This window comes from Saccopteryx leptura, chromosome 6 (genome assembly GCF_036850995.1).
Source record: "Saccopteryx leptura isolate mSacLep1 chromosome 6, mSacLep1_pri_phased_curated, whole genome shotgun sequence".
Taxonomy (NCBI): domain Eukaryota; kingdom Metazoa; phylum Chordata; class Mammalia; order Chiroptera; family Emballonuridae; genus Saccopteryx; species Saccopteryx leptura.
In genome coordinates, this window is record NC_089508.1 from 32,565,395 (window position 1) to 32,583,545 (window position 18,151).

At 44.7% G+C, this 18,151-nt stretch overlaps 1 non-coding gene across 1 annotated transcript; it reads left to right on the top strand.

The window, feature by feature from the left end:
• Positions 1–16,743: 16,743 nt before the first annotated feature.
• Positions 16,744–16,819, top strand: TRNAS-GCU (transfer RNA serine (anticodon GCU)). Its single transcript has one exon. It is a non-coding gene; the product is annotated as a tRNA-Ser (tRNA).
• Positions 16,820–18,151: the final 1,332 nt, after the last annotated feature.

The following is an 18,151-nucleotide window of genomic DNA, read 5'->3' on the forward strand; positions in this document are numbered from 1 at the left end:
TCAAGGCACATATGGGAGTTGATGCTTCCTGCTCCTCCCCCTGTTCTCTCTTTATCTCTGCCTCTCTCTCTCTCTCCCCTCTCTCTCTAATAAAAATGAATAAATAAAATCTAAAAAAGTAAATAAATAAAAAAATTAAAAAAAAAAGTATCAAGAAGCTCCCTACCTACTGATAGTATAAGAATTTCAGAATATACATTGGCTGGAAGAGCCTGGGCATGACACTATGTAAGAATGGCATTATGCCACCTTTGTGCGAAAACAAACAATGAAAAAAGCAAATATCTATAATCATATTTGCTTGTAATTACATAAAGAAATTCTGGAAGGATATGTAAGAAATGAATAAAGATGGTATACTGGCATAAGAACTGGACAGATGGGGGCGAGGTGGGAGTGAGATATTATTTATCACTTTTTGTTTTTATTTCTGACCATGGGATTATACTCCTTATCCAAAAAATAAAATAAAATGTCCTATTTTAGTTTTGACCAAAAAACAAAACAAAAACAAAAACAAAACAAAACAAAATAGCCCTCGAGCTCTTAGCTGACTTTTCCGGGTCACTGCCCGCCATTCGCTACCCGTATTCCCTGCTCCGTTTTTGCTGACAGTAGTACTGTACTGCTTCCTTTGCCTGACTCAAACCTCAGCCCAATTCCAGACCTTTTTGTTTAGAACAAGACAGAACCAAACCAAACCAAACAAAGCTTTCCCACCCTAAAATCTCCTCCGCAGTGTTTTCCTTGAACAGAGCAAAGAGCCAACAGTGATGGCGGTTGATCCCGTCAGCTCATCAGAAATTCGGATCCAAAACCTGATCGTCCAGCTCTCCTGGTGGAGGCGAGGCCGTACCCTGGGCCTGGCAACCGGCACCACTGTCCAGTCATTTTCTGTACATTCTTGAACATTCCACACCTCTGCTCCTGTTTGGACCTGCCATTCTGTGGTCACCTGCTAGGGGGAACATACCTCTGTCATCATCCATCAAACAAACAATGGTCATCAACGTTCTTCAGTTATCTCTCTGTCTTCTCCTCATCAGGCTACCTAATCTCATTCCCATCGCTGATTTTACAGCACCGTCATCATTACTCCTTTTGAAATCCCTCCAAGCATTTCTCTGAATTTTTAGAGCCTCTGTTTTCTCCTGTGAGGCGAAGTCCTAAGTCCACAGAGATGGGGGAGACTGCCACATGGCTTCTCTCTGCCCCTGCTTGGATTCCTGTTGAACACTCACTTCTTCTGCATGTTATTGTGTTTTGCAGTTTGTGGAACATCATCCCCTTTATCTCAGTCCATCGGCCTTCTGACTGCTTTATTGTTTCCACTGATTCAGGTTACGTGTGGTCTTTATTGAGAGACTCTTTATCATACCTGTAGGTTGATCTTGTAAGCAGGCCTTTGCACAGGTTTACTTGTGGGTTTCCTTTTAAAAGGTCAGTGTGAAACAGGAAATATGACTAAGAAAATCTTCTTCCTCCATGAAACCTCACTTCACTAACTGGAAAAAGGCCCCCTTCCTCTCTCCCCCAATACTTACTCATGGCCCAAATAGACACATTTCAAAAGAATGCATAGTTTCCAAAACACTGAACCATGCACTCTAAGGCTCTTGTGCCGAGTGAGTGGTTATTTGTCAGGATTGCTCTGTCTGAGGTCTGTCCTCACACCAATATGTGCTGCCGGTCACTGTCCTTCAAAGAATCTGAGGATGGGCGGGGACCAGGGGGGTCTGGGAGGTTTTGTGGGTGACCAGGGAAGAGAGTGGAGCTTAGGAGCTGGCACAGTCGGCAATGCTTGGAGGATAAAGGCCCAGCCAGAGAGGGAATCTGGGTCTCCTGACTCTCAAGCTGTATTTGCTCAATGAAACCACATGCCTACCTGCTTATGTGTCTGGAGGGGGCCCTGCATCTTTCTGTTTGTGCCACACAAGCCAGGTGGTGCTATGGCCAGGACACTGATGGCTGGGGAAGACCAGGCTTCCTTGGGGAGCCCAGGTTATCTGCTCAGTATTTGCTGTACCTGGGATCACCCAGTGTGCAACCTTGCTTTGGTTTCCTCACCCATAAAATAGAAAAATAATAGTTCTTATCTTATGGGGTTACCATGAGGTAAAAAGAAATGAATATGCAAAAAGCATTTGGAATCGTCTTGGTGTGTGATCACTAGGTAAACATTAGCTATTATTATTCTGTTGGGTCGATCAGCTTTTCTCTGTTCTATTCAACTCAACAAGAGTTTGGCACCAACCATGGACTTTGCAGGGCTATGAAAATGGCCACATTGAAGTTCCATCTTAACCCTGGCCAGTCTCCCAGCGGCTAGCAGTTTATCTTAAGAAAATCTGAAAAAACAAAAACCAAAAAACAATACAGATGGTCTAATGCACAGTCCACACTGATGGGGGTAGAGGTATCTTCTGATAGGCCATGGGGCAGGGAGCCCACCCCCGAGAGGGCCAGGTCCAGGGCTGCCAGCAGTGCCCACTTGTCAAAGGCCTTGTGTGAGTAGTGTGGTGGGCCTGGGGCCTGGGGTCAGCAGCTGGTACTGTTATGGCGAGTATGGATGGAGGGGCAGGAGCCCAGGGCTCTGTGCGCTTAGACCAGAGGCGGAGAGCGGGAGTGCGGGGATGTAAGGGGAGCTGTGGTCAGGCTCAGAGGGGCCGAGGCCCAGCCTGGCTCTCCCTTCCATCTGCTGCCCGCACTCTCAAGCCCTTTGTCTGTATGGCCGGGAAATTCCTGGGGGAAGGTCAAACCTCAACCCTGAAACGCACGTAGACACGTAGACTAGATGCTTCTCCAGAGCTTCAAGTTTCCTCATTGTGCCCAACAGCTTCCTGAAAATGTAGTCTTGCCACACCAGAGGAAGGACAGACCATCTGCAGCGTGGGACCCTGTGTCAGCAGGATCCAGGGTGTGTGCGGGCAGTGGAGGGTGGGAGGAGCCAGAGCTGCAGCTGAGGGCAAGAGAAGTGAACAGGGCTGAAAACTGTTAATAAAACTGTTGTTTCTGTTGCTCTGATGTTAACTATATCTTGATAAAGCTGGAAAAAAAACAAAAAAACCCAAACAGAATGTAGTATATAGCAGATATTCAATAAATACAATTACTACCTAAAATTGTTTTTTGCTCTGTTTCTAAATGAGATCAGAATGATAACCTTAAATTCTTTTATGGAATTTAAGAGCCATTCAAGCCTGACCTGTGGTGGTGCAGTGGATAGAGCGCCAACCTGGAATGCTGAGGTCGCCGGTTCAGAACCTGGGGCTTGCCCAGTCAAGGCACATATGGGAGTTGATGCTTCCTGCTCCTCCCCCCTTCTCTCTCTCTCCCCTCTCTCTAAAAAATGAATAAATAAAAATCTAAAAAATATTAAAAAAAAAAAAAAAAAAAAAAAGAGCCATTCAATCTTTTTTTTTTTTTTTTTTTTTTTGGTGACAGAGACAGAGTTAGAGAGAGGGACAGATAAGGACAAACAGACAGGAAGGGAAAGAGATGAGAAACATCAATTCTCCGTTGTGGCTCCTTAGTTGTTCATTGATTGCTTTCTCACATGTGCCCTGACTGGGGGGCTACAGCAGACCACGTGACTCCTTGCTCGAGCCAGCGACCTTGGGTCTAAGCTGTTGAGTTTTGCTCAAACCAGATGAGCCCGCGCTCAAGCTGGCGACCTCGGGGTCTCGAACCTGGGTCCTCCATATCCCAGTCTGATGCTCTATCCACTGCGCCACCGCCCGGTCAGGCAAGAGCCATTCAATCTTAAAACAAAATGGCAATGGATTAAACTTGATTTTTAACTTTTAGGCGCTGAAATTAAATTTCTGTAAAAAGAATTTTTTGGTAAACTTAAAAGTGGAGCTGCTAGGTGTTTCCCATTTATTCACTTAGTATTGAAATGCATTCTGACTGGGTTTTCCTGGTTTATACTTTGTCTGAGTTCCCTCACTCCTCTCAAAGTTTCTTATGCAGATCTGGGAAGAAACAGCAGGGGGAGAAAAGCAGAAGATGGTTTGGGGGTTTGAAACGGGAAAGAGGAGACATTTCCAGTTCCCAACATCACTATTTCCTGAGTATCTTCTGAGCTCTTGTCCCCCTAGCAGCTGTGCATGTTTCTCCGCTGGCCCCGGGGCCTCAGTCACCCGGGAGGGGCGCGCCCTGACCGCCAGCCTCCTGGGCACCGGATGGGAGAAGACGTGTGAGCCGGCTGGGAGCTTCACACCCTAATGGGACTGAGCCGGCCACACTGCCTGTCTCTCCCAATTAGTTTTCCAGAGGGAACAAAGCTTTACTTCTTTCCTCTCTCTGTTCCCAGGCACCGGCTGGGGAAAAAACAATCCTTGGCAGCTCAGGGGTTAAAAATAAAACACAGTGAGGGGGGAAGACAAGCCAAGCAGCTGCAGCGGCTCCTCAGAGCCCACTCCAGGCTAAACAGAGGCCCCAGCAACTCCTTGGAGACTTGAACCCTGGGCGATGGAATTTTCCTTTGCATGGAGGCTATTGTCCTCTGGAAAGGGCCAGGGCCAGCGGAGGGCCTGGGGAGCACTGATCTCCCCGAGCCCACAGCCAGGCTGCTCCCGAGAGCCCAAGGGCTCCCTGCCACCCAGCTGGGGTTGGGTGAAAAGGCAACAGGGGTACAGCCCTCCCTCCCCCTTTAAGAAAGAGGGGGATCTAGTGGGGGGGGGCTTCCCAAGGCCTGGGCACCAGTTGTCACCCCACTCCTCGGCCCCAACCAGCCAGTCACTGGGATGGAATAAAAGGCTTGGTTCCCTTGGCAACCACAGGGTCTACAGTCTTTCACAGAGTACAAGTTGGGCTGGGGGTGGGTGGGGTGGGGCTGGGGGTCAGTGTAAGGGGAGGTGAAGGGATGGGGGATGGGCTATTTACCAACTCTGTTGGAGGGAAACTTTTGTAGGTTCTGGCCTATGAAATAACAGTATACTCTAAGTTTGAGAGATGTTCCTAACTGCTTGTTGGGCAGATGAAATATATTATGCTCACTTTGTTAAAGATGGCGCTGCCCACGTGGAGGCCCATCGCCCAGGTGATATTAATGTGTGTTGGGGGTGGGCTGTGGGCAGGCAGGATCCTTGTAGCTTGGGGCTTGGTTTTAGGACTAAGCCTTTCCCACCCTTTTTGATGTGGGGTGGACTTTGTATCAGAGACTTCCCTATTTTGTATATTGGATTAAAGGTTTTGATTTCTGCACTATAAAGTGGGGCAGACCGGGAGCTTGCTCTCCCGGTTCCTGAGATTAGCATTAGAGGAGAGAGCAGAGAGGAGAGCAGAGAAAGGCCACATGGAGGAGGCCAGGAGAAGCAGCCAAGATGGTGGAGTGCTGAGTGAGAAGCCAGTTTGTGCAGAGACTGTGCAGGGAGAAGGAAGGAGATGGGGAACAGAGGTGAATAAGTCTGGTGAGCTAGAAACCTTAGATTCTAGGAAACTTGGATAAGTCAGTAGCTTTGTGAGCACTGAATGAGTGGGTTTTGGAGCCCAGCGTGTGTTTTTACTTGCCAGCCAGGTGCAAGCTAGGATTAAAGATGATGGCCCACCAGTTCTTGGCTCTATTGTTTCATTACCGGTCTGTCCAAATCCAATGCGAACCTGCATGGGCCAGGCGGCTGTGATGGTGGCCGTGGATACTGGCTTTTATACTGCTTCCCAGTTTTGAGCCACAGGTGGTAGGAAAGGGGCCCTGTAGGCCTCATGTTAACTTCACGGATGGCTCAGGAAAGTTCAGCAGAGCCTACCTTCATAGGTATCAAGGCCTGGTCCTGCTTTATAACGGGAGAGCCCTGGAAGTGTTGATAGATGCTCAAGGCCATAGAGAGCTATTTGTGAAGCAGAGATTAGAATAGCAGGCGTCTGTCTCCTGGGTCTGATCTCAATGGACTAGACAAAGCTATTTTTAATATCAAGCATGAGAGTTGCTGAAATATGGACAAAGTGCAGAACCTGGGCTGATTTTGTCTCAAGCACTAGTCTTTGTGAAAGGAGTTAAAAAATCTATTCACATCCAAACAGATGCGTTTAGCCTCAGTGAAAACAAGTGATAAGGAACAAGAGACCTTGACCCAGGACTCTGGGGTGAGCAGTCCCAGCATGTTGTCACTAGTACAGAGGTGTGTGCAACTCTTGGGGTAATCCTCTCCGAGGTTTTAGATTGTGAGGGCTCCCAACCTGGCATTGACACACAGCGCCTCTTACGATGCTGTTAAAAGTGCGGCACCTACCAAATGGAACAAAAGTTGGTTTGGTGACTTAAGAAGAAAGGTGGATAGTATAAGGTGGTCATCTACAAAATCTCTCAGACCCCCCTGGCCCCCGCCCATCCTCAGATTCTTTGAAGAACAGTGACAGGCAGCACATATTGGTGTGAGGACAGACCTCAGACAGAGCAACCCTGACAAATAAGTCAGCACACCATGCAGGAGTCTTAAGATGCTTTTTAAAAAATGAAAACCAAAATAACGAAAACAGAACTTCTATCTGGTATAGCCAAGCAATTCTTGGAGACAATGAGAACTGTGTTCATGGCAGCTTCTAGGGGGAAAGCTTGCTTGATTCTTCTGCTTTTGTTTGAGGATCTGGGGGAGGGGAGGGTTGGGGAGGGGAGTGGTCATTATTTTCTTGAGAGAGTGGCTGGAGTCTTCATCAGTGAAGTACTTCCTCATGCCTGCCAGGGCCAGTTCCTTCAAAGCTCAGCTCTACAGGGTGGGTCTCATCTGAAAGACACAATTTGAGGAAACCTAGAGGGTGGGTCCTAAGACGAGGAAACACCTGGGTGGCAGGTCCTTGAGAAGGGAAAAATCCTGAGATACCATTGCAGCTGCTTTGCATGCATGACCTCTGCCCAGTCAAATGGCCACCTGCTTTAATAATCATCATCAAAATAATGATGATGATAATAATAATAAAAAAGATCAAGGAATCACTTATCACCTAATTAATTTACTTGCTGACTGGTGAACTGGTAGAGAGCAAGTCTGGGCAATACAGAATAAAACCTATTTAAAAAATATACAGAGAAGGAGGGAACACTCAGGGAAGAGAAATTAACATTAGCTCACCTTGCAAGCTCTCGTGTGCGTGCGTGTGTGTGTGTACGTGTGTGTAATCTCATTGCATTTTTATGACAATTCAATGAAATCAGTGTGATTGTTATTCCCATTTTGTAGATGAGAAAACTGAGACCTGGGTAGGTAAACTAACGTGAGCAAGATCTTGTAGCTGAACTGGAGAGAACTGGGTTTTGAATCCTATCTGATTGTCTTAGATCTATCTATATATACAACCGCCACTTTCAGATATGAAATCTCACTTGATTCTCCAGGCTGCTTATTAAGGCAGGAGATTATGCTTGTTTACAGCCTTGGAAGCTGAAGGTCATGGAATTTAAGTGACTTGTTCCAATCACAAGACTAGTATGTGGTAAAGCTCAGACCGCTCTGGGGCTTTTCCTACAATGGTATGTAGCCTGGTCTCAAGGTCCATTCTCATGTGTCCGAGAAGATTTTAACACCTATCATTCATGCATTCACTTATTCATTCAGTCATTCAACTGATATTTGCTAATATGCCTATCATAAACAGGGTATCAAGGGGAATAGAAAACAAATTAGATTTTTAGGAAGGGTTGTGTAATCTCACAGTCTTACATATGTAGTCATGGCTGTCAATGAAAAATTTTCCAAAATCAATGTGCTAACTGATAAGTCTCATTTGATAAATTGATACGTTTACAACAGGAAAAGTAACATATTAAGAGCTATTGAATCATGAACACTCTAGGAAACCTCGCTCATTAAAATGGACAGAGTAATTTAGTAAGCTTTGGCTGGACTCACAGTGACATCTGAGTGGAGGTGGAGGGAAATGAATTTTGGCCAACGCTCCCTTGGGTGGTCCAGGTTTGTACAGCCCCTCAGCCTACCTACCTAGCATTCCTGTCTCCCATGGTCCCTATAGACTCCATTGTGAGAGGGCCCCTCCTGCGGATGGACTTCCTTCCATATCTGATTGCATGGTTCAGCTACTTCCTGGACAGGACTAAACGCTTATCAGATGCTTCAACTTATATCAGCCCACGTCAGGGAGTATGCTGGTCATATTCCCTACTTACCATCTGTATAGGATTACTTATTAAAGATGATTTCTCATACAGAACTACCCTGAGAAAACCTTGTCCCCCAAGTGGCAGAAGTCACCATAATATTACAGGGAGGCCAGAAGTCCTTAAAAACAAGCGGGACATAGTTGTTGGCAGTGAAGAGCATGCAGTGAGTGTCAGGTGGGCCCATGAACAAAATTTCCTTCTCTGTCCGTATGGCCCAACATCCAGTAATTCATATGCCTCAAGGTGCAGGTATTTGTTAGAGTGCAGGGTGGTGGGCAGCTAAGGAGGTTTTAAAGGAAAACAGAGATGATAATGGAATGCTGGGGAATGGCTTTTGAAGAGAAGGGTTGATTCAGGTATTCAACAAATACATACTCTGATCCTGGCCGGGTAGCTCAGTTGGTTTGGGCGTCCTGATGTGCCACAGTTGCGAGTTCAGTCTTGGGTCAGGGCACATACAAGGATCAATCAATGGATGCATAAATAAGTGGAACAAGAAATCCATGTTTCTCTCTCTCTCTCAAATCAATACATAAAAGAATTTAAAAAACAAAAATAAACACACAGACGCTGAGCTCTTCCCCTGGGACCTGGTATTGCTCTCTTGTTTATGCGGTGCCTGATGCTTAGTTGGTTTCCGTGGTTGAGGATGGGACCGGGTTGCACAGACTCTCAGAAAGGGGGCATGACCTCCACGAGGGGAAGAGGGCTGACGGAGAAGAATCCGAAGAACACAGAGCTCTAATGCTGACATCCACCTTGATCCCAGCGGCCTTGGTTCTGCTGCCGAAAGGCACCCAGAGGGCACTAACAGGGAGACCCAGTTGCCTGCCATGATAGGAAACATTCTACATTTTAGAAGCTTGGTTTGGAGACTTTTCACATTCCTTTTCGTGAACACTAATGATTCCTTTATAAATGAGACCCAAACTTTTAGAAACAATCTTTGACTTTTTGCTATCACTTTGTCATTTTATTGCTCAGAGTAGGACTGCTGAACTTAGCAAATCAAAATACAAGAGACTCACTCAGTTAAGTTTAAGTTTCAGATAAACAACAGATTATTATTATTTTTTTTAATTTTTATTTATTTATTTATTTATTTATTTATTCATTTTAGAGGGGGGGAGAGAGAGAAAGAGAGAGAGAGAGAAAGGGGAGGAGCAGGAAGCATCAACTCCCATATGTGCCTTGACCAGGCAAGCCAGGGTTTTGAACCGGCAACCTCAGTGTTTCCAGGTTGATGCCTTATCCACTGCGCCACCACAGGTCAGGCCAACAGATTATTTTTTAGTATAAGTATGTCCCTATGCATATATATATATATATATATATATATATATATATATTTAGTATAAGTATGTCCCAAAGAATGCATAGAACATACTTTTATGAAAACACTATTTGTTGTGCATCTGAAATTAAAATTTAACTGGGTGTCCTGTATTTCATCTGGTAACTCTGCTTCTACACTCAGCTCTCTTTGAATTGATTTTTATTTGCTGTCAATATGCAGTACGTCTCAGGGCAAAGAGTTTCAAAATTTATTTCCTTCCGTGTGAAGCAGTGTCAGGAGTTGTATTCACCTCTCTTGACTGAGTGTCCCCTTTCTAGAAAGTTCAGAAAATGTGATATTTCTGCTGAGTTTATTTTCTCCTTCTTTGCGGGTTCGTGTTCCCGTTCGGCTTTTCAAACAAGAACACCAGACAATTTTCACGGCTGACTTACATATCCTGCCCATTTTATTGGTCACCTTTCCTCAGGTCTTTGTTGGAGACTTCTAAATGGGTAAAATCCAACAGTAGCAGTAAACCAAATGTAAAAACCCAAGGCAAGGGGATTAAATATTGGCAGAGGAAGGTTTTCTAAGGCTTTCCCAGTTCTCTTCCTGATAATGTCCCTATCAGTCAAGAATCAAATGCTTGAAGTTTGTCAACCTACAGAGATGTTTCTTTCTTGAGCTTGAGACTTGTTTGGAGGTTCTAGCAGGGGAGTGCAGCTACTCGTATACCCTTGACCAAAGAACGGTCCTCTCCTTTAGCGGGGAAGGTCGTCCTCTTTGACCGAGCGCACAGCTTCGGGAGGGACGCACATGGAGTGGTGAGGGAGGAAGGGGACACCCGCCTAGCCAGCCAGATCAGCCGAATCAACCCTGGCGATCAATGGGGTGACAGATGTCGCAGCCAGATCGCCCTCACATCCAGATGTTTCTTTCTTTATATCATGAAGGTCAAGGATCTAAACTTGCCTGAAAAGCTAGGGAGGCCCCATTTGTTCCTATTGGAATGGTGGGTTTTGTGGCAATCGTTGCATACAGATTATACAAACTGAAGAGCAGGGGAAAATACTAAAATGTCCGTTCACCTGATCCACATGTGCGCGGCAGCCCAAGGCTTTGTTGTGGAACTCTTGGTATGTGCTATATAAGGAATTCTGGGCAAAACCTGAACCTTAGAAGAAGAGATGTTGCCTTGGTCTTGGTGATGTTGCTATAGTTAGACATCTCATATTGAAGTTGTATGTTTATGTTGAAAATAAATTGTTTGAATGGGTCAGACAAAAAAAAAAAAAAAAGAATCAAAGGCTTACTGAGTGCATACAAGGTTGGTGAGGTCATAAGGTAGCAAAGGTCCATTTGATAGAAATCTTGAAGTCTACATATTTTGCCTTTTCCTGGTATGTGTGTGTGTGAGATAAGAAGCCAGTAAAACAACTGAGAGAAAAAAGAAGGGAAGGCAGGTAAGGAAGATGGTATTTGGTCTTGATGGCACTTTCATTGCATGAATATACACAATGGGGATGTGAAGAGGGGACAATTATGATTTTTTTACCTCTTTTCTGCTTTCCAAACTTAATGTACTGTAGAAAGGAAGCAAAACATTTGAAGGAGTGCTTAAATTCTTATTTAAAAAAAAATACAAGGTCTTGCTATTACAATACTACCGACTATGAAAAGATAACATGGTGCCAGGCGGTGGCGCAGTGGATAGAGCGTAGGACTGGGAAGTGGAGGACCCAGATTCGAGACTCTGAGGTCGCCAGCTTGAGCTCAGGCTCATCTAGTTTGAGCAAAGCTCACCAGCTTGGACCCAAGGTTGCTGGCTCCAGCAAGGGGTTACATGGTCTGCTGTAGCCCCAGGGTCAGGGCACATGTGGGAAAGCAATCAATGAACAGCTAGGGCGTCGCAAAGAAAAACTAATGATTGATATTTCTCATCTCTCTCCGTTCCTGTCTCTGTCCCTGTCTATCCCTCTCTCTGGCTCTCTCTCTGTCTCTGAAAAAAAAAAAAAAAAAGAAAGAAAAAAAAGATAACATGGTATTATAAAATTAACAAAATGTATAAATGCTTTATATGCTGTCTTCTGAGTATCTTTCCACAGTCACATGGCTGGAGAGTAGTGTTGCTGAAACTGGAACTCATGTCTGGATGGCTTAAAACCTGGCCATTCTATTATGTCCTATTGTATCTTTGGGAATATGTTTGTTCAGAATCTTAGGTGCAAGGGTCACATGGATTTCAGCACTATATTACTAAGTTATTTCTCTACACTCTTGAAATCTAACATTGCCTACCTATGCAACAATGATTTTTATTATTGATTCTTCTATACAAAGTCTCTAGAGCCACCTGACCTGTGGTGGCGCAGTGGATAAAGCATCAACCTGGAAACGCTGAGGTTGCCGGTTCAAAACCCTGGGCTTGCCTGGTCAAGGCACATATGGGAGTTGATGCTTCCTGCTCCTCCCCTCTTCTCTCTCTCTCTCTCTCTCTCTCTCTCTCTCTCTCTCCTTTCTATAATGAATAAAAAACAAAAAAACCCAACAACAACAAAAAAAACAACACCAAAGTCTCTAGAGCTAATGAATGAACCAGCAATGAAAAATCCACTATAACAATAGCTACTATTTCCTGGATGCCATGTGCCAGGTATTGGGATGAAATTTTACTTGCAAAATGCTGAGGTCAATTCCAGCCCTATTTTATAGGTGAGGATATGGAGATTCAGGGGTGTTAAGATCATAGAGTAGTAAGTCCTTCAGAATCAAAAGCCTAGTTAGGTGCAAAGTGTTTCATTGTATACTAATCCTTTAAAAATGCAATCACCCCTGTAGAGGGTGGTAACTCCATGCATCAGAAAAGGAGAGTACTTGGGGGGATGCCCCCCATCCTTCTTCTCCAAACAGTGTGGTAAACAGTTCCCCAAGAGCCTTATAAAAGAACAGGATAAAAGGGAATGCTCGGATTGAGTCAATCCATAGAGTTGATGATGTAACCCTCAAGATTGATACAATTAAACTGGGGAGGCAACTTTCTGAAGGATCCACAGATTGCAGCTCTTTCTTACACACCCGGTTAAATGGCCCCTTCTCTTGGAGTTTGTGTTGGGCGTTTCACAAGGAAATCTGCTTCTTCATTTCTTCCTGGGCCTTGGGAGGATCAGTTTCCACATTAAACAGAGCATCACGCATTCCTGAGAATGCCTTTCGCACAGACTTGTTTTGACAATCAGGAGGGCAGGTGGGAGGCCTGTTGAATGGGCTGCAGGCTAACTCGAGAGGATCTAGGAAAGCTTGTGCCAAAACAAAGGTTGAAGGTCGAGGATTTTTGGCTCCCTGTAAGGCTGGGCTTCTCAGCGAGCAGCAGGCATCAAAGGGGCAATACCTGCCTCTCTAATTACCTTCCCCCTTGTCCAGGAGGTGTGTTCAGAGCCTTCCAGAGCCCTGCTGGTGACCTGCTAACTGTAGGGTACTTCTGGTCAAAGGTTTGTTTATGTGTTTCTGTGAATAGGTTGAGCATTTATCAACCATTATTGGTATTTCATCACCATTCCTCTTGGTGTTGTAATTAGAATTCCTCTGCATTCTCGAATTTTGACAAGTTATTATTTTTAATAGGTTTCAAACTCATGCAATTTCAACTTTTGTGTGTTTGCATGGGAACATAAAAAAGAAATTGGGGAGAGAGGGCATTGACTCTCACAATGCCTTCTTTCCAGGAAGCCCACTAAACATTGTTTTGGCGATCAATTTTGTCATCAGTTACAGATTTCCTTGCCTTTGTATCTCTAGGACAGGCATTATTCTCTATTTTTGGACAAGGAAAGATTATCACTTAACATCTTAGTAATTTTGCTTCTCTACCAGAGCAGTACTTTTATCGTTATGTAGCAAGAATATCTACACAGATTTATTGGGTAAAGCTTCTATTCAAAGGTCTGGGTACTCATTAACACTGCTTGCCCCACTGAACAATGGGCGTAACTTGGGCCTGATAAACCAAATAAGACCTTTGTCTTGTTTTGCTGGCTGCTCAGAATTGCCTCTACCATAAAGTCGTTCAGCCTCCAAGCAGAGGCTGGGGTTCTCTTTGTAAAGACCTGGTTTTTTATTTCCTGTCCCTGACCGATCGTTGAATACAAGTGGGGGTGCCGATAGGAAAGGCCTTAAGGACGTGCATTTGTGAGCGTGTATGTCTGTGCACAAGGTCATAAACGTATCATTTCCCACAGGGATCTGGGTTGTGGGGGGAAGGAATGGAGAAGCAGCTCGTTTACCTGGGTAGCAGGTAAGGCTTGAACATGAATTGTTTGCGCCCAGCTCTTGCTCTGAAGCACCCTCACTCTCTTCCTCACCTGCACCAACTGGGGCCACTTTGCCCAGGTAGATAACACAGAGAACTACAGAAGCTCCAGCTCCGTGGTCTCCTGAAAGAGTTCCACTGTGTCCTCGTAGGCACCTGCTAACTCGTTGATATGAGTTCGAGTATGTGAGTGAACTTGCACAAACCCACGTGTCTCCTGGGAAAACAGCTTGGGCTTGTTCCAGATTGGGGTCAGTCACGTCACACCTGCTTCCTAAGGATGCACCAACTTGTTAAAAACTTTTTAACAAAAAACAAACTCTATCTCACAGTGTATACTTGCATCCCTCAGAATCATAGCCTGTACCTTTGGGCAGTCCCTGAGCAGGTTTTCTGCCCCAGTCGGGTCCTGATAGGGACCTGCTTTCAAGACAAGGGAAGGAAGCATTAGGAAGACTCCACTCCCCCAATTTTGATGCCTGGGCATGGCTATGTGTTATAATGCATGATTTGAGGGACAGGGAATGCTTAACCTGGGAGAAAAACACTCAAAGGGGACTGAGCTTGAAGCCTTAAAATACCCAAAGGGCTCTCATGGAAAGGAGCAAATATACTTATTCAAACTATGACTGAAAGGTGGGAGTTTCTGGGAGGAGTATGTGGGTTCAATATAAGAATGACTGTCTAGCAATCATTCAACAATGAATGGAAATCTTCCTCAAGGTGGTGAGAAAGGGCCCCTTCAGGACCGTGCAAGCAGAGGACAGCAGGGATGTTGTCACGTGAGTTCCAGAATTAGGCACGAGAGTCAACTGATGACCTCCAAGGTCCAGCTCTAAGATGATCGGATTCTATATCCGTAACTTTCCATTTCCCTATTAAGAATAAATTTTCCACATTCAAAATGGTTTAGTGTTTGATAAAGTTTGTGGGAGGATTCCTTGCTCTGTTTGCTTTAACCTGGGGCTTACTCCTTTGCCCTATGGCTTAACGAGACATAAACACATCAGTGCTATTTGTCAGGCAGAGGAGATAGGAGTTTACTGCTGGGTGGGAAGGTTCTGTTTACATGCGGCCTAGTGTGGAAGGGCTGAGAACTCCATATCTTGCCTCAGATCCAGTCTCTGAAATTCCTCCACCTAAAGGACTTGGGTGTCCCCGGTCTGGGTGGTGGACACAGCAGCAGTGGTCTGGAGCCCGTGCCTTTCACCAGCTGCCTCGGCAGTTCCCTTAGCACCCACCCAGTCCTGCACCGTCCCGCAGCCTGCTCATGAAGCCTGTGTAACAGAAACATCCTAAGGAAACTTCTGAAACTCTTAACCCTTACATCACCTCTCCCTCACGCAAGGACGGAGTAAACTTTCTTTGAAAAATAACTGACTCTCTTTCAAGTGCTTTTTCCATTAAGCTATCATAAAGAATAATAACTATTTAAAAAAATGAGGAGCACTAACCTAAACACTTGTTCCATGCTCGATTGTAATTTCATCTGACTTAAACTTTTCAGTGGAAAGTTCTTTTATTTAAACATAGTTTGATCATTATTTTGAAGGTTGACTTTCTTTCTTACAGTTACTTTAAGAATATTCTTTCTCCCTCTCTCTTGGGTTAAGGATATGTTGCAAGGAGAGTTCTAGGAGTTGAAAGTAAAATACTGATGATTTGAAAATGAATAAACTGGTTTCAGATCAGTATTTGCTTCCATTAGTAGAATGTGATCAAGGATCTGGGCTACAAAGACCTCAGCCTGGATGAGGCCCTGGGTAGGACCCAATCCATGGCTCTTCCAGCAATGACCAGGGAGAGTTAAGTATTAGCTATCAGATCCCTTTAGCTAAGTTTCAGAATAAAGGCATGAACAAAGGTACTCAACATATACTCTCCAGAGAAATGCAAATTAAAATCACCATGAGGTACCATTACACATCCATCAGTGGCCAAAACTTAGAGACTGACATGTTCAAGTGCTGACAAGGATGCAACATGGAACTCTCATGCACTGCTGGTTGGAGTGTAAATTGGTACAATCACTTTGGAAAACTGTTTGGTGACATCTACTGAAGCTAAAACTACCACAAGATCCAGCATTCCTACTCCTAGGAATATACCTAAGGGAAATGAGTTCATATGTTTTCCAGAAGAAATGTACAAGTCTGTTTTTGTTAACCCCAAATTGGAACCCACATTGGAACCAATGTCCACTAATAGGAGAATGGATAGGTTGGAATATATTTGTGTTGCGACATCTTAGTTGTTCATTGATTGCTTTCTCATATGTGCCTAAGGATGTGAGGGCGATCTGGCTGCGACATCTGTCACCCCATTGATCGCCAGGGTTGATTCGGCTGATCTGGCTGGCTAGGCGGATCCCCTTCCTCCCTCACCGCTCCATGTGCGTCCCTCCCAAAGCTGCATGCTCTGTCGAAGAGGATGACCTTCCCCAATAGAGGAGAGGACCGTTCTTCAGTCAAGGGTATATGAGTAGCTGTGCTCCCCTGCTAGAACCTCCAAACAAGTCTCAAGCTTCATATGTGCCTTGACCGCGGGCCTTCAGCAGACCAAGTAACCCCTTGCTCGAGCCAACGACCTTGGGTCCAAGCTGGTGAGCTTTGCTCAAACCAGATGAGCCAGTGCTCAAGCTGGTGACCGTGGGGTCTTGAACCTGGGTCCTCCACATCCCAGTCTGATGCTCTATCTACTGCACCACCTCCTGGTCAGGTGGAATATATTTGTACAATGGAATACTACACAGAAATAAAAAAGAGCCTGACCTGTGGTGGCGCAGTGGGATAAAGCGTCAACCTGGAACACTGAGGTTGCCGGTTTGAAACCTTGGGCTTGCCTGGTCAAGGCACATATGGGAGTTGATGCTTCCTGCTCCTCCCCCTTCTCTCTCTCTCTCTCTCTCTAAAAATCAATAAATAAAATATTAAAAAAAAAAGTAAAAAAAAAAAGAAAAGAAATAAAAAAGAACAAACAGCTGAAACAACTGATACCACAATGCTTTTTGAGTGGAAGAAGCCAGATACAAAAGATTATATGCTGGCCCTGGCCGGTTGGCTCAGTGGTAGAGCATTGGCCTGCTGTGCAGGAGTCCCGGGTTCGATTCCCGGCCAGGGCACACAGGAGAGGCGCCCATCTGCTTCTCCACCCCACCCCCTCTCCTTCCTCTCTGTCTCTCTCCTCCTCTCCCACAGCCAAGGCTCCATTGAAGCAAAGTTGGCCCGGGTGCTGAGGATGGCTCCATGGCCTCTGCCTCAGGCGCTGGAGTGGCTCTGGTCACAACAGAGCCATGCCCCAGATGGGCAGAGCATCACTCCCTGGTGGGCATGCCGGGTGGATCCCGGTCAGGCGCATGTGGGAGTCTGTCTGACTGCCTTCCTGTTTCCAACTTCAGAAAAATACAAAAGATTATATGCTCTATGATTCCATTGATATAAAGTTCAAGAACAGGAAAACTAGTTTATTATGAGGCAGTACAGGATTACTTTGGGTAGGGGGGTTAGTGACTGGGAGGAGGCACAGGGGAAATGTTTTATACTCAATCTAGTTAGTGACTTCATAGATGTACACATTTTCAAAAATCCATCAAGCTGTTAATTTAAGATTAGTGCACTTCAAAATCACAATGAGATATCACTTCATTACCATTAAGAAGGCTAAAATGGAAAAGAGACAGTAACAAGTGTTGACATGAATGAGGGGAAATTAGAGCACTTATACATGGTTAATGGGATTGTAAAGTGATTTTTTTCTAAGAAAACAGTTTGGCTGTTCCTCAGAAGTTAAACATAGAGTTACTACATGGCCAGCAACTTCACTGCTTGCTATATACCCAAGAGAATTGAAAAGGTATGTCCACACAGAAATATGTACATGAATGTTCATAGCAACATTATTATTCATAATGCCTCAAAGTGGTAACAACCCAAATGTCCATCAACTGATGAATGGGTAAACAAATTGTTCTATGTCCATATTGTGGAATAGTGTTTGATAATAAGAAGGAATAAAGTACTGATACAAACTACAACATGAATGAACCTTGAGAACATGACAAGTGAAGGAAGACAGTCATAAAATGTCCACACATAGAATAATTCTATATATATGAAATGTTCAAAATAATAGAAAGAAAGTAGGTTGATGGTTGCCTGAGGCTAAGGGAGGGTGTCACTAGGAGTGACTGCTAATGAGTACAGAGATGCTTTTGGGAGAGGATGAAAATGTTCTAAAACCGTGGTGATGGTTGCATAATTCTGAACCACTGGACTGCACATTTTAAAAGGGTGAATTTTATGGCATGGCAATTATATCTCAATAAAGTTCTTTAAAAAATGATTAGTGTATTTTACTGTGTACATTTACATTTCAAAAAAAAAAAAGGAGGGCCTGACCTGTGTGGCGCAGTGGGATAAAGCGTCGACCTGGAACACTGAAGTTGCCGGTTCGA